The sequence below is a fragment of the Camelus dromedarius genome, chromosome 13 (genome assembly GCF_036321535.1).
Source record: "Camelus dromedarius isolate mCamDro1 chromosome 13, mCamDro1.pat, whole genome shotgun sequence".
Lineage (NCBI taxonomy): Eukaryota > Metazoa > Chordata > Mammalia > Artiodactyla > Camelidae > Camelus > Camelus dromedarius.
The window spans coordinates 26,547,119-26,563,807 of NC_087448.1; the positions used below are offsets into that span (position 1 = coordinate 26,547,119).

At 39.9% G+C, this 16,689-nt stretch overlaps 1 protein-coding gene and 1 pseudogene across 10 annotated transcripts in view; one reads left to right on the plus strand and one right to left on the minus strand.

Annotated features, from left to right (window-relative positions):
* The window catches only part of LMO7 (LIM domain 7), a 189,766-nt gene that overhangs the window by 125,471 nt on the left and 47,606 nt on the right, over nucleotides 1–16,689 (minus strand). The gene's annotated exons all lie outside the window — the stretch shown is intronic.
* Nucleotides 12,173–14,923, plus strand: LOC135322750 (protein FAM204A-like; annotated as a pseudogene).

Genomic DNA, 16,689 nt, shown 5'->3' on the forward strand with positions numbered 1-16,689 from the left:
GAAGTCTTCAACACGCATACTCTTGGGCACACAATGTGCAGATCTAAGAATTTATACCAAGACAACAGGACAAGAACACAGAGACATCAATAGAAGAACTGCTCCACAGCATTATGTATAATGGCCACAACTATAAACATCCCAAATGCCCAACAATAAGAAATTGGATACATTATCATGTAACTATAAAACAGAAAACTACATGAAATTTAAGTTCATGTCATAAAAATAGATTTATCACTTGTAAAGAATAGTTAATATACTAATTATAAAGCAATTTACCAAACAGTACATGGAATATGATCCCAATTCCTATAACTCTATAAGGATGCGTTATATAAATAAATATAGAATATATTAACAGTAATTATTTCTAAATGGTAGAATTAAAGCTCATTTAAATTTTTTTTTGCTTAGGTATATTCTGTAACAACCATAGGTGTTTCTTGTACAACAGATACAAATTAATTTATATTTTCAAAGAAACATTTAAAACAGGTCAGAATCCATCAGATTTGGGTCAATTTCCTGTATCGCCTACATTTAAAGGATAAAGGAAGAAAAAGACACCAGTTTTCATGTAGGTGTTTTTTTTTTTTCATTATCTATGACATACACACAGTCCTTAAGTTTAATAATCCTTACTGTTCCCCTTTCACTAGTAAGAAAGTTGAGGCTCAGGGAGTTTAACTTTGTAGAAAGTTCCAGAACCATCCACATGCAACAGATACCAAAAACTTACAGCATTTCACAAGTACTCAATAAGAGTACTCTCAATTGCATCAGATAGTTTTTCTAAACTTAAAAAAAAATGAAGCTGTCTTCCATCTGTATTTAGATTTTTTTTAAATCTTAATTAGTGTATTTTACCATGGACTATGCCATGGATTCAAAAATAATCCTCCACTGTTAAGGGTATAAAAGGTAACTCAGTAAATTTAAAAAATGTTCAATTAACTTTTTCTCAATTTTCCTGATTAAAAGAGATTTGTGTCTTAACACATAATGAATGTGTGTGTGTGTGTGTGTGTGTGAGAGAGAGAGAGAGAGAGAGAGAATGGCACTCTAAATATTAATAAAATGAAAACTCTGTAAATGATTTAAGTGTTTCTCTTGACATTTTCATGAGCATTACAAAATGCTCATCCTGTATATACCAGCTACCTCAACTTCAATAACGAAAAACATCTGATCATTGTAAACTAAAATTTTTAATTAGCAGTTTATATATCCATATAAATACAAACTCACCTAAGAACCCACCTAAGAAATTTAAACACACAAAAAGTTTTTCCACGAGTTTTAAACAAAGAAGAAAGCATAAATTCATAGCAGGGGTTTTCGGTCTACAGCAGCTACCTGGGGCATGTTCCTTAAGAAACACACAGCATGGCACCTCCCACGGTCAGGTGAGGTCAGGGCTGTGAATCCCCACTCTGCCATTTCCTACCTGTAACCTTGGAGAGGGTGCTGAACGTCTTCCTTTTCTCACAGGTTCGATGGAGATACAAAGTACATATCTCACAGGGCTGCACAGAGAATTAAATGGGATTCTGAATATGAAGCCCTCAGCACTAGCCTGATTGAGGAAAAGCCTTCACAAATGTTAGCTCCTGCAATTAGCTGTTACTATCCATCTGTAGAATGAATATTATAAGTTTCATCCTAGCAAAGAGAAAGTCCCTGTTGCCAGAAGTAACACCCTTTACTTAAAAGGAAGAAACTCAGTTACCACACTATACAACTCCACTCGACTACCTTCTATATCCTGGAAACGATTTAAAAAAAAAAATCATAATAGAGATCTATAAAGGACCTCAAAATACAGTGAAGGCAGTTTGTTTCAAAAAATGAAATCATGCTTTAAAATGTGAGCCCATCTGTATTTTAAGAATCTAGTATGCTAAAAGAAATTCCAGAATTTCTAAAGAGCTATTGTTTGTCTAATGGTTCTAATCTAACAATTACTCACTGCATTTTTCAATTATTTTGAGCCACACTCATTAGCAAGCTATTTGAGGTGTGATACATTTTACGTAATGAGGCTGTGAGTCACAGGAACTAAACAGAGACCACGTGTTTCCCACCAAGTTATCAACAGTCAACACAAACAGGAGTAATCACTATGGAGTCAAACAGCCACACCTTGCCTTTTATAAAACTTGTTCTCTTCCCTCTTCCTTGTCCCTTTCCATAGTTTCCTAAGGCAGTTAAATTAAATCATTTCCACCTGAAATATCCTAAGACCTACATCAAATTTCATCTGGGGTTTAATCCTGGACCCATCTCACTCTACACGCTTCTGATAAGTACTGCTTCATCCCCTCATTTTTTTTTTAATGCCTGGGGTGGGGTGTAATTTAGGTTTATTTATATATATATATATATATATATTTTTTTTTTTAAACAGAGGTCTTGGGAATTGAATCCAGGCATGCACTCTATCACTGAGCTGTACCCTTCCCCGTCTATCCCCTAATTTTTAATAGAAAAGAAGTATTTGCTATATCTACTTCACAGCACACAAATGATATGTGAAAATATTTACCCCTCCATTAAAAAAAAAAAAAAGACTACATACTATTTTCTGTTGGAAAGACACTAAGAAGCGAAACGGCCAAGTGCGAGGCTCTTGGACGAGATGCTCCCTGTGAAGTTATAATTACTCTCCCCAAGCACGTTAAGGGCGGAGCATCGTGCCAAAAGCACTCTCTGCACAAACACTGCTGCCAAACCTGTCTTACCACCTGTAGCCTCCAGAGAAGTCCTTGATACCAAGTTTTGAAAAGGCGTATGTTATGGAACAAAGTATCTACCAGCCAAATATACCTACAATAAGTGCCAAGTTCCCAAATTTCAAAAAAGCAATTTCTTTTCAGACAAAATATATTAATTTAATAAACCAATGAGAATTATCTTCAAACCCTTTACTGTTTCGTTTATAGTTTTATTTTAATCCTCTTGCTGGATGAGATTTCCCACCAATATTAGCAACAAGTTTCTCTGAAACTTCACCTCTCAGTTCCAATTCTGACCACGTAATCCACATGTCTTAAATCCCAAACATTTGGGGAGCTTCTCAAAGAACTTCATACCAGACTGGTTATCAGCAAAACATTCAATAATGCCAAATAGCAGGCACTCACCTCGTTTAAAATTTTCAATTCCTTTAAAGTAGCCACTTAAAAGACGTTCAGAATCCCTACAGCAGTCTTGACCATATTTTTGTGTGAATAGCAGAGCAAAAACACAGTGCCCATTTAAGCATGTTTTAAAAAAGGGGAAGGGATGTTTGCTGACAGAAAATGAGGCTATGAGATTCAACTGGGCTCACAGTTGATTCCAAATTAGGTTACTAAATTGATTGGTTGGTCACCAGATCATGAGATTTAAGATACACACATATGATCATCATCATGCCAATCATTTCAACATAAGCAAAGCAAAAAAAAGAAAAAAGAAAAACCAAAAGCCTAAGAAATCTTTACCATCAGAAGCCACTGTGCAACACAAGAACCACACCATGAAACAACTCATAAAAGATAGAGCTGCCTTAATTTTTCTATTGGGGGACATAACCTAGTGTTCACCTTCCAATGAGAGAGCCCTTATAGGGTGTGGCTTCCACAGACAGAAGCCCCAGGCCAGCACACACTAAGGAGCTGCCGTGTTTTCAGTCTCTAAAAAGCTGTCAAAGAATTTAAAAACACCCTGCTCTCCTTTTCTTCTATTAAACTTCATTTTTGAAGCAATCATTATATGACGCCCATGGCTCCACCCAACAGGTCCAATTTTTATAATGAATTCCATGAGACATATATATCATTATTTATCATTCAGGAACTTGGCCAACCTCATTGATCCCATGCTAAAAATCTACAAATGCAAGGATTATGGCACATAGTCAATAATATTAGGTAAAAACTAAACATTTAAATAGAAAAAAAGAATGTCTACCTCCTAGCTTTTTCCTGGCCCAGAGTAAAATTATTGAAAAGGTAATTCACCTTTTTAGAGAAGTCAGTTCTTCCCCAAAGAAAAGTCTCTGTGCTTTTTAAGCTACCCTGATAAAAATTTGAAGTCAGAGAAGCTGAGATGGGAGTCTTGGACTTCTTTGTATAACAAAGATTTAAGTCTCCTAATTTCTCCGGGCTTCAGTCCCCTCAGTTATAAAAGCGGCAGCCAACACTTATTCTGTTTACTTTGTGCACAATCTTCCACAGTCTTCCCAGCAACTCTATATGGTAGATGCTCTTACTCCATCTTGATATGAGGAAACTAAGTTACAATACGGTTGCTTGAGTTGAGATCTAGGTTAGTCCCTACATAACAGGCAGTGAACATCTAATGAGAGTGCCTATGAAGGAGCCGAGTGAAATGCACAATGTAATTAGGAAGCTCCAGCTCCAGCCCCAGCCACCCCAGCCTACTCTGCAATCTCTCAAGGGCAGGACTGCCTTACTCGCCTTCTCATTGGTTGAGATATGGCTTACACATACTAGTCACTCATGCTAAATCTAATTACTCTTCCTATGAATATTTGCACTACAAAGAGTTTAAGCAAGGCAAGAACAAGACCAAAAAAAAAAAAAAGAAAAGCAAAACTGATGGTTAAATTTCAGGTGTACTGGTGGCAGTTGGGGATTGGTTGTGTTTTAGAAGAAGAACTTGCCTCAGTCCCCAAAATCATTCATCCTAGCTTTGTCGATAGCTCAGAAACACACACACAAGAGAGTCCGTGGCAACATGTCACTCTAGTGGCACACATTTTTAAAAGGAAATATTCTTACATGAAAATATCAAAGTCAAGAGCTTTGCAACACTGATTTGGTACATAAGTTTTTCTCCAGACTATAAAGAATTTATTAAAATTCAACTTTCCGTTTAAATTATCTTTCTTAATCTTAACTGAGATATTAGGAAAGTATTTAGTTATTCATTCATCCAAAAATCATGTAATGACAACTGCTATGCACATAACTGGCATGGTGCTTGGCCCTAGGAACACAAAAAGATGAAGCAATTCTTGGAAATAACTTCTTTAAAAGTCTAACCCTGTTTTGAAATATGTGGTCAAAACGGCATTTTAAGCCTAGGCAGTTCTCTAAAATGTGGTTAACCCTCTGAATTACAACATGTGCTTGGTTAACTTGTATATTCAGCAAGTAATATTGCTTTAAGTGACATAATTCTCAAGTCACTGGCCTCTCTTGTTAAGATTTGGCATTGCACTACATAATATTCCAGGGTGTATACCAGGGCTGTTTTTGCCAACGCTAACATCACTTGATAGCAAAACCAAAGCCAACTCACAAGTCTTCCAAGATAGTGGTATCAGAGTTGCACCGATCACGAATTCTAAATGAAATCCAGAAGGCTCTAAGTGGTCAAAAATCTAAACATCTTCTGCCCCACTGCCCACTGTAAGCCCTTGGTCTCAGTGGCTAGTGTAAATTACACCTCCTGTTCCTCCTTCTCTTGGGAAGGCCCACAGTCTACACACAGCCAGGAAGGGATGACAGACAGCAAAGTGCACAGCTCCTCGTGTGTTCCTGGATAATTAAACGCCAGCTGTATTTATAAATACTCAAAATTCTCACTCAATCATCATTAGGTCAAATGCCAGCTACACTCAATTTGGGGGGCAAAAAAAAAATGAGTTTAAACACAATTTCTGGTCCAGGAGAATGGCCACTTCCCCATACCATTACCAACTTTGAGCTCACAGTCTCAAATTATTTTTGCTAAACCACAACTATTAATAAGCCACAAATGGAAAACAGATGGAAAGAACTAAATTAAACCAAAAGAAGAAAGGAAGATTTGCTCCAGGGCTGACGATTTCTGTGCCAGGTTTCATCTAGATATGAAATCCAAGACAACCTGAGCCCTATTAGCAGCTAGTTAAATTCACAAAAAATCACACAGAAAAACGTGCTCAAGTTTTACAGCTCTACTTTGTTCTGTTAACAATCACAAAAACTACTCCTGAAGAACAAAGTGCATTTTGTCTATGAATACCGGTTCATATTCCAACTTACGCTGTTTCAGACAATAGGGGAAACACTGCAAGGGAAAAAAAGCCTACCAAAAGCCTAGTCTAGTGCATAAGTGATTTTTTTCCTCCTAGATCAAGGAATCTTTAAATAAACAGTATACAAGGCACATGGAGATGTGTATATCCATTATCAGGATATTTTAAATAGAGTCCAAATGCTTAATATAATCATGGGTTCTCAAGAGTCAAGAGACATCATTGTTTTGTGCAGAAATGTCTCACACACACATCAGCAAGTCTCAACAGTTACCTGCTTATCTCCCAGTGAATTACCATGAGAGAGATCACTGTGGGAAACATTCATTTTGGGAAACAGTGTGTCTCTATTCCAGGTGAGAGTCACTACTTATTTTATATGAATTTCAAATTGATAGTTACACCCCTGGGACCTAGCATACACTCTACTCCCCAGTGTAAGTTTGGCATTGAGGGATGGAGTTAAGGTGACCTGTGACACAGGAGTTGCCTAAACGATTCCCTTTTTTTTTTTTTCATTTTTTTAATTGACGTATATTCAGTCTACAATGTTGTGTCAATTTCTGCTGTACAGCATAATGTTTCAGTCACACATACATATACATATATTCCTTTTCATATTCTTTTTCATTATAGGTTACTAAAGATATTGAATAGTTTCCTGTACTATACAATATAACTTTGTATATATATATATATATATACAGATATATAGATATATTTTATATATAGTAGTTAGTGTCTGCAAATCTCTAACTCCCCGTTTACCTCTTCCCACCCCCATTACCCATAAGTAAACCATAAGTTTGTTTTCTATGACTATGAGTCTGTTTTGTAGATAAGTTCACTTGTATCCTTTTTTTTTTTTTTTTAGAGTCCACATATGAGTGATACCATATGGCACTTTTCTTTCTCTTTCTGGCTTACTTCATTTAGAATGATGATCTCCAGGTACATCCATGTTGCTACAAATGGCATTACTTTATTTTTTATGGCTGAGTAGTATTCCAGTATATAAATATACCACAACTTCTTTATCCAGTCATCTGTCAATGGACATTTTGGTTGTTTCCATGTCTTGGCTCTTGTAAATAGTGCTGCTAATAATGAATGCATAGCAGTATTATTTTCATATTAGCCAAAAAATGAAAACAGCCCATCAATCCATCAACTGCTGAATGAATAAAGAGAATAGGGTATAATCATACAATGGAATATCATTCAGCCATAAAATGGAATTAAGTACTGATACATCTACATCATGGACAAACCTTGAAAACATGAGGCTATGTGAAAGGAGCCAGACACAAAAGATCACATATTGTATGATTCCATTTATGGCACATGCCCAGAGTAGGCAAATTCATAGAAATAGAGAGTATGTTAGTGGTTGTCAGGAGTTAGGGGAAAGGAAGAATGGGGAGTGAGTGCTAATGGGTACAGAGTTTCTTTTGGGGTGATAAAAATGTTCTGAAATTAGGCAGTGGTGATGGTTGCACAACTCTGCAAATATACTGAAACCTAATGAACTGTCCACTTCAAAAGAGTGAATTGTGTGGTATGTGAATTATAACTCAATAAATATGTCCTTAAAAAGCCAATAAATTGTATACTTAAAGTTTTGTGCATTTTATTTAAGTTCAATAAAGATGACTTTTTAAAAGGCCTTCCATAACATCTCATACCCCATACACAAAAGTAGTTCAATATAAGTTAAACCATTAAAGTAATTTGGTTTACTATCTCCCTAAATGCCTATCTTCCAAAAAAAAGTTATATATAATTTCATAGGAAGAGGTCTAAATTTGCAAGTTGAAATTTCCAGCCCACTACCTCACATACAAAAATGTTTTAATTATGGTATTTCCTTTTATATATTTGCATCTATCTTTCTATTTTTAAATGCTTCATCTTTGCATTATATCTAAATAATTCCACAACCCTAAGTTTTCCTAAATGCATTTATGGCCTTTTATATATGGTTTCAAAGCAGAAAACACATGAAGGTGTGACAGAAAGGGCCACAGCAAACAGGCTTGCAGCATCTCCACATTAACTCCCATTGTGAATTAATTACTGTCCCCATACAGAATTGTTAAGAAATCAGTTTTCCTTAGCCAACTTGTAGGAACAAAGCTTCTCCTAGATTATTTCAAGGGCCTTGATAAAGTTTCCAGCTTATCTCAAAAGCAGATATTGCTGATGGCTCCCTAACATGTCTGATGATTAGTTCCAAATATCCTTGACTGAGTAATAATTTTACTTCTTTGTTTTGGAATCATCTGTTTCAAGACTGTAAAAGTTGAAGCGTTGAGAATAAAAATTTTAACACTATAGTTTGCCATCTGCACCTGAGGGTTGGGAATGTGGAACCCACGGTATATGGGGGACTAGAGCAGTCCTGGATTCAGGGATCCCAAGGGGTCCTGGAACTAATCCCCTGCAGGTACCAAGAGACAACTACATTCTGGTATAAGACAAAAAAGTTGATATGAATGTTCCCTGCTAAGATACAGAGGGAAGACTCCGCCCATACAAATGAATGAGGTTGTTCCCCACCCCCCAAAAAAATCACTGACCTTGAGAACTCAACATCAGGAGGTCTGCCTGACCTCCCGGACGCAGTGTTGAGGGCTCCCTCGGCCCCCACCGCATCTTCGACTCCTCGGGGACCGTGATGCTCACATCACTGCCCAGCAAATGTGTATTTGCCTTCAGGGCCCCCCTACTGGCCCCAGGGCCTAAAGGAGATATCACGGCCGACAGGTTGACTCCAACCTGTGCACATGTTTGGTTTGGCCCACACAGAATGTTGAAGTTGGGAAAATAGGAAGCAAAGTTCTGGATTAGCAGCTTCTCTTTAAAAAAAGAAACAGTCTGCCAACGCTGGGCATGCATTATCTCATAGCCACAACTGGGTGCCCTGAGTTAATGGTGGGCGGCCGCAGAGAACACACTCTCCAGACAGCAGCAGGGCGCGCTACACTTCCATCTGTTGCACCCACCCTTCCCTCCACTCAGTCACCACCTGGCTCACCCCGCAGGTATGTCATTTTTGAAAACATGGGATTTTTTCATTGTATCCTCATGGCCCAGCGTAAGGAAATCCTGCCCTGTAGGAAGGAGTCCCACTTGTTGACTCAGAATTTTGCATGTAAAAGAATCACTTGTGATGCTTGTAAAACAATACAGGGGCCATTCTCTAAGCAATCCTGATTCAAACAGCCTGGATGGATACCTAGAAGTCCATTTTTTTTCTAGAAGCAGCCTTACTGAGTCTTGGTAAGAACAGTCTCTGATAAACACGGCTTTAGTGTTGGTATCCAAAGCTCTTGTGAGTCTTGATTTCCTTATAAGAAAAAGAATTTGGACTAAATCGTCACTACGACCCACAACTCTAAATGTTTTCTTTGGTTCTTTATTGGAAAGCTAAGGAAACCAAGGAGGAAATCAGTTCCTGTTCTCTGCTACCACCTGCTGGCGAATTCATGGTACTGCCAAGGTATAAACTGCAGTCCAAAGATTACTGTCCTCCATTTTTAATGGCTAGATCCAAGCACATTTTTTTAATCAACAAAATAACTTAAGAACTTAATATCAAGCTACACTTGGTGAAAACTAAAAAGGGAAATATCTTATAATCTGTCGATGATACTTCAATAAAGCTGAAACAAAATTAAGTAATATAACATCAATAATCTGTCTCCTTTATTAATTCTACAAGCTTCTGGTGTGTTTTACAAAACTGATTTTGGAACACATAATAGATTTTGAGACTTTCTGTAGAAAAATCTGCACAGTATAAAATCTGTTTCATTGTAGACGCAGGACCCACTAAATAGATCAACTCTTTACCATAAAAAAAAAGTTCCAAAATGGAACGAATGATCGGCATTTTTGCAGAAAGTAAAGTGCTGATATAGAAAATGCTCAGAGACTAAACACATGAGTGAGATTTCTCAGATTCCTCTCAATACTCTGGATGATTGCTCTCCCATCCACAAGAGCAGCAGGGAGCTCACATATCTGGGCTCTGTGAAGCCTAGCTTGTACATGGATTCTGCTCTCCGAGCCTAGAACCACACTTCAAAAGGGAGACAACATGGGCAGACCACCAAGCATAACGAGTTGACAATTTGCCTGAATGTTCAGGCAAAACCCGAGGAGGGTCCAGGGCAGAGGGCAGCTGGGCGTGACAGAGCGTGTGGGAGGCAGGAGAGCACGGGGTCATCTGGAAAGCCTCCCCAGAGGATGACTTCACCCTCCTCGAAACTGAGAAGCTTGACTTGCCAACCACTCCCTCCAAATTCTTCGGTTCACCAGGCCGGTGCTCCTCCTCCACCTTCTAAACTTTGCTCTTTCAAGTACAAACCCCAAGCAGGTACCCCTAGGTGTACAGCCCTAGTCCTTCCCTCGAACCGCCCCTCCGGCCTCACACTGACACGACCGGGTTGAGCGTTCCCCCTTGGGCGCCTCTTCCATCACCACGAAGCCGCATGTGAGACAAGACCTCACCCTCTCACCCAAGGCTGAACTGCCACACCTCACTTCTCTGCTGAAATCATGATACCAGATTTCTCCCAGCCACCCAGACTCAAAACATGAGCATGAACCTTCCTGCCCTTCCAAATCCATGTCATTCTCTCCATCCCAGTTCGAAGCTTCTCCTCTGGGAGACGCCACGATGCAGAAACAAGAATCCCAGGTCAGACGGATGGAACCGACACTGGGGGAGACACTCCGAGGGCTTCTGTCAGCAATGTGAGCCCCAACTGATGTCTTGAGGGGAAACAGAAAAGCTGAAAACCAGAGTTAACTAATTCTTGCTTCCCCTAACTGAGAATAATGACAATGACCCCACATCCTGGAACAGAATGGAGTCAGAAGATGGAAAAGCTGGAGGAGAAGGAAAACAGACTTGCTAACAGCAGGGAGCGGGGCCGGCAGTGCCGCATGAAATAATTATCACCCCGGCCCGAAGCCCAGCCAGATGGCAGCCAGGACAATGGAGACCCACGCAGGCGATATGAAATTTTGATGAATTCCTTAATGGCCACACAATGAAAGCCCATGTTCCAGAAACAGGCCAATAATAGAACAAATGTCAGTGCAGAACAAAAAGCCTTAAAATCACCTGCATTATTTACTCCTTTATATTTGTAATATTTTTTCAAAATGTGGTTTTTTAATAGGTGTTTTCACTGATGAGAATGATCATTGTTTATGTCACAAACACTGTCACTTTTTTGAACCCTAAGCTGATGCTCCAGGCTACTGTGTCCATTGCATTATGTCAAAAGGTGGGGTCACACAGCTCCCCACACACTGGACTCAAAATGACAGCAATTGTGGATCAGGGAGAACCATACACTTCCACACACATCTCAACATGAGACCTCAAGCAAAGTTACAGCTCCTACAACATGCTCCTAGCCCTCAGAATGAGGAGACTCACTTACACAAGAGCGTGCACAGTGCCTTATGAACTCTAGCATGTCTCAGCAAGCCAAGATGCTTCTGAACTGCATCCAGTCAAAAGCTAAAGTCAAAATGAGCCTGAAGGTCACGGGTCTTATCTGCCTTCTACAAAAGCCTTGATGAAATCACTTAAACCTCCTGGAGAGGTTATTCTCCAGGAAAACACTGTTTGAGAAGGCACGACCACGAGATAAATGGTATGAAGTAAAACTCCAGGTTGAAAGAGCTAAAACTTGACTCGATAACCCTGAAGGAAACTGGGGAGCTGTATGCACCTGTGCGGGATCCCAAGGTAACTTGAGAAGAATTCAGGGAATTCCAAAACTCCTTGAGGGATTTCCTGGAGCACTCCTGCAGGTCATGGGCAAACAACCTCTCAATCAAGAGATACTGAGTGGACTAATGATTCTGAAACTAGTTGGGATCTGTTGTGACCCACTCTACAGAACTAGAGTCTGGGCAATCTGGAGTTCGTGCAGATGGAGACTGCCTGAGCAGACTGTCAATGGTTGGGTTCTCCCCGGTAGCTGGGAGAGGTCAATAGAGCACGTCGGAACACACTGTCAAGAAAGTGGCTCACTAAGCAGGGGAGAGAAGTAAAGACGGGCAGTTGGTAAGAAGGAAGAAAGTAAAGAGGTTTTGACTAAGCAGGTTTAGCTGATGCCGCAAGGTAAGATGCCAGGCAAGCTGTAGAGTCAGGTGTTGGGATTTAATAATGCAGAAGTGAAGGCCTCCCAGGAAATAGCTAAATTCAGGATTAGGATCTCAAAGAAAGTGGCTGGAGTAGAAAGGGAAGTCCTGGATCGGGAGGTGAGAGAACTGGACGGGACCTCCCAGTCTACCCTGTATTACTCAGGATGATGGTAGGGTTAGGGACGGAGGGAAGCAGTGAGCCAAGAGCTCAAGTCTTCGCTGAGTTAAGAAGCGCAAGTGAGAGGTCCGAGGTCAGCAAATAATGCAGAGGAGGGATACTGGACAGTCTAACCAACTGGTGTAAGCCATAGATATTCCTGTGTGAACATGTCCTGCTATCTGGAAGTGGCCACTTCTTCGAGCCCTGAGATAACGCAGGAGGTGGTAGATGGCAAACTCCACTGCGGAAGGTGACAGGAGAAAAAGAGGACTGGGTCTCCCTTATGGCAAAGAGGTAAAGGGAACGTTTAGAGAAGAGGTAAAAGTTGGGGTGCTCACTGTAGAATTGTTCCAGGGGACAGAATGGAAAGGTCTGGGAGGAAGCAGGGCACTGGGCCAAGAAGCCAAGCGCTGGGCACCATGACGGAAACTCCTCCATCTTGGGTGGTACAAAGGCTGACAGGAAGGACACATGAGGTTCGCTGGCTGCAGGGATGACCTTGATGTGATACTGAACATTCCCGTTTCACATTTAACAGAAAGTAATTTGTGACACTAAGTCAGGCCAAGACCAGACAAATCCTGCAATTTTTTCTTATGATAAACCATCCTGCATTTTGAAACTACACTGAACAAACACCCTCTATTCAACACACACCCAGAAGATTGATGGGATGAATAATACTTCAAACATTAGGTCACTGGTCTATAAACAGAGAGAGATTCTGTCTATATTCATATTACCTGAAGCAAAACCAATTTTTTAAAGCTTTTTAAAAATATTCTTCTCAGTCACAGTTTGGCTTAGAAAAACTTTCCAGTTTTGCTTTAAGAGTACATGCCAGACTTATCAAAACTTTTCATTTACTAAAATCAAATCTCCAGTTGTTAAGTGTAATTTAAATTAAATATTTACAAACACAACATATAGACGATCCCTTACATATCCTCTGAAAACTTCGTTGAAGCATTATAATTATTATTCGCCCATTGGAAACAACTGTTCCTCATTCAAAAAAGTACGTTCAAAGTACATCAAAGGTCATCCAACAAAATCAATGTACTTTACGCATCTGCTTAACACTATGTTAAAACAGTATGGTAGACTAAATAACTTATAAACCTCACTTATTGAAAACCACATCTTAAACCAGGTATGGGTAAACTAGGACCTGTGGGCCAAACCCAGGCCTACCACCTGTTTTTATAAATAAAGTTTTATTGGAACATAGACTTCTATCAGCTGCAACAAGATTTCTCACTACAACGGGCAGAAAGTTGAGTAGTCCTAACAGAGACCTATGGCCCACAAACCTAAAATATTTACTATCTGACCCCTCATAGAAAAAGTTTGCCAACTTTTTTCCCTGACAAGTTATTAAGTGCTTTCATTTATTCATTCAAATACATTAGGGCCAAAATGCTGGAATAGACAGAAACATTCACAAAACAGTGTGCCCTGGAAAGACTTCAAATATAGGACAGAATACAAAATTAAGTATCAAATTAAATATGGGCTCAGGCTCCTAGTGACACTTCCATAGGGCCTGCCAGGAGGCCCAGCGTGGGTGGACTGGGCCAAAGAAGACCCCGGACAGGCCCACACTTTCCTTGGAAGGGACAGGTCAGCGCCTTCCCAGTTGTTTGGTGGGAAAGGGTTTCTCTGTCCCACCCCAACCTAAGTGAGGAGGTCAGAATGCTCCCCATTGAGAAGATGGACCATTTAAAATCGCTGTATCCTGGAAACACCTACAGTTCATGGAAAAGCCAACAGGCTGGAAATGCCACCTGGGACTTGACCACTGAGACCTGTGCCGAGGAGGGAATTCTTCCCACACTGAAAGGGGAGTGAGGTCCCCCTGCAGAGCCCGCAGACTTCCAGGTGTGCAGCCAGGCCGGAGAAGGCATAGCTTTCTAGAGCTACTCGCATGAAGACTTGGACTTTAAGAAGAGAGGGGGAGTGGGCTGCTTCCTGCAGGCCTCAGTTAAGTGACACTGTGCTGAACTCTGAAGATGAAGCCTGAACTCACAGGAAGAGAAAGATCAGATAATTAGAAAAACAAATCTCCGATTTCCCTTCAGATGGACCAAAAACTGAAACAGAGTCACATGTAAATGCATGTGAAGTGTGCCCTTCTGGAATTTCCTTAATTATGGGGGATCAGTTTCAAGAATTGCACAAAAATCATTCCAAACATAAAACCCCAACCTCAAGATTGGGAAGGGAAAGAGGTGTGGAGAGAAACTCTCCAGAAAAGATAAGTTGAAGAATGAAGGGGCATCTTGTAGGGGACAATCTTTAAAGAAGGCCTAGTGGAAAGAACATATTCAATATTTTGGAGTCAGTGATAGATTTGAGAAAAAGAAAAGAAAAAAAAAAAGATAAATTAGGCCTTTAGGAGTACAGACCAGGCTATGGACGAGTGGAATATGGAAAAGCCTGGGGTACTTGGAAATCGACTGGCTACCCCAGAGCTTGGTAGAAAAATGGTCAGAGCTGTTGCCAGCACCAACTTTGTAAAAGCCAAAAAGGATGCTAAAAATTCACAGGCTGTTTGAGAAAAGAATAAACTTGTCTGGGTGGGTTGAAACAAAGAACAGACAGAAAACCAAAACAGTATGAGATTCATGTCACTTGGCCAGTGTCCTTCACTGCATGTGTGAGCTCCAAGGGCTCAACTTACTGGGAGGATGTCCCTGCTTGTGCTAAAAGTGTCAGGAAATGGACAGAAGCAGAAAAAATAAGCATTAAATTGGAGAGTTAATTTATGGAATCTTTTCAATGTTTTTCAAAGGAGTTTACATTAATAAAATGAATGAAATGAAGTTTTCTTTTTTTAATTGAAGGACAGTTGATTTACAATGCTGTGTTAGTTTCTGATGTACAGCATAGTGTTTCAGTTATACATATATATTCTTTTTCACTATAGGTTACACAAGATATTAAATACAGTCCTCTGTGCTATACAGTAGGACCTTGTTGTTGAAGCTTTCTGTTATTTGTATAAAAAAAGCAAACATGCATGTGAAGAGAATGATAGGATTTTAACATATACATCCCTACAATGTAAAATCCATTTCAGTTTTCATCCTCTGGTATAGCACAGCCAATGAGCTTCCTCTATTTTAACTCTGTCAAACAGTACTTATTCTAAAATTTCATTTTTAAGATTGTTATTTGTTTATAATGGATTAGTCATAATTGAATGAGTCTCAATTGATAGTCTTTGTAAATGACTTTAATTACTTTAATGTTATAAAAGTATTGATTAAATCGCTTTTGGGGAGGGGGAGTTAATACTTCAAAGCCACACAGTAAAAGCAATTAATTTTTATGTTTCTTCAAATAAAGGATTTAAATAAAACAAGAAAAATATAAGTGCTACATAGAGATATTATGTACTGAATGCTGCGGAATAACTCTGCTTGGGGAGAAAGGAAAAGATGGAGAGACAAAAAAATGACTATTTATCGGTATTATCCAGGTAGAGAAAACGGGGATGAGTCAGGAACAAAATCAGTACAAAGTTGTCTTCAACCCAGGGGCTGCATCCTTTTCCCACAGTCCACAGTAGCTTCTGAAATAGGGACTTCAGTAAATAGTTGTTGAATGAATACCGCCCTCTGGTGGCCTCGAGGCGCTATCCCCTATCAGGGCTTTCTTCCTAATCATCCCAACTGTACTGTTTTCTAGAACTTTCCAAAGCCTTTTCCTTCTAAACTTACCCAAATCTTATTACACACTTAAGGCTTTGATATAACATGAGAGCCAAACATTTCTGACAAAACAAATCCTCATATAGTCCAGGTTTAGCCCTCCCACGCAACCGGTAATCACTTTACAGAAACATCCTGGAAAGTCACTGACGGTAAGTCCAGAACAGAGGGAACAGCAGAACCTGGAGGGGGTCCCCCAGCCCCCACAGGATGACCAAGTGCACAGGTGCCTGCTTTCTCCTACATGTCCCTCCAGTTCTTACACTATAAGGATTCATTTTCAGGTATTTCTACAAACTTCACCTAGACCCTAAGCACACATTCCATCAGTCTGTCATGTCTAAGACCCCCTCCTACAAAGCCAGGTTCCATGGATTTTATCCCCCACTGTGGGTAAAAGGAGGTGAGAGGGAAATCTTGAATTGACGGAGCCTCCTTTCTCCCTGTTTCTCACCCCTTATTTCATACATGTGATTATGGCTGATAAAGTTAATTCCTGTATCAGGACCCACAAGACGGAGGCCACCCCAGTGGCCGGGCCTCCACCACAAATCTAACCCCAAGTCAGTCTGCATTTGCAGGAAACAATGCCAGGGACACCTAAGATA